This window comes from Buceros rhinoceros, unplaced genomic scaffold, assembly GCF_000710305.1.
Source record: "Buceros rhinoceros silvestris isolate BGI_N320 unplaced genomic scaffold, ASM71030v1 scaffold38113, whole genome shotgun sequence".
Taxonomy (NCBI): domain Eukaryota; kingdom Metazoa; phylum Chordata; class Aves; order Bucerotiformes; family Bucerotidae; genus Buceros; species Buceros rhinoceros.
Window position 1 is genome coordinate 1 of NW_010404923.1, and position 539 is coordinate 539.

Consider the following 539-nt stretch of genomic DNA (forward strand, 5'->3'; position numbering starts at 1 on the left):
CCGCGCGCAGGTCCCGGGCGTTGCGTTCCTCCGCCGGCTGCTGCCGGGGGGACAGGGGGAGGCCTCGCTGCCAGGTCACTTCATGTATTTATCTTCTTTGAAGCGGGGTCGCAGGAGGGCAGGAGGAGCCCCCTCGCGTCCTCCCGATCGGGCGGGGGTTCGCCACCCCCCGCGTAACGAGGCCCGGAGGCCTCGCTGCCAGGTCACTTCATGTATTTATCTTCTTTGAAGCGGGGTCGCAGGAGGGCAGGAGGAGCCCCCTCGCGTCCTCCCGATCGGGCGGGGGTTCGCCACCCCCCCGCGTACGGAGGCCCTCACGGGGCTGGTTACCCGTTTCTTGCAAGTAGCCTTTCTCTCCTCCGCTCCCCCCGAAGACCCTTCCCATCGTTTGTGCTTCCTGCTTCAGCAGCGAGCGAGTTCACGCTCTAAAAAGCAGAAACGTTTTCAGTTTTCCGAAGTGGTTCAAAACTTTTTTTGGGGGGGGGGGGGGGGGGTCCTTTGGGGGGTTTTTTTTTGGAAACAGGGGCTTATTCCAGAAA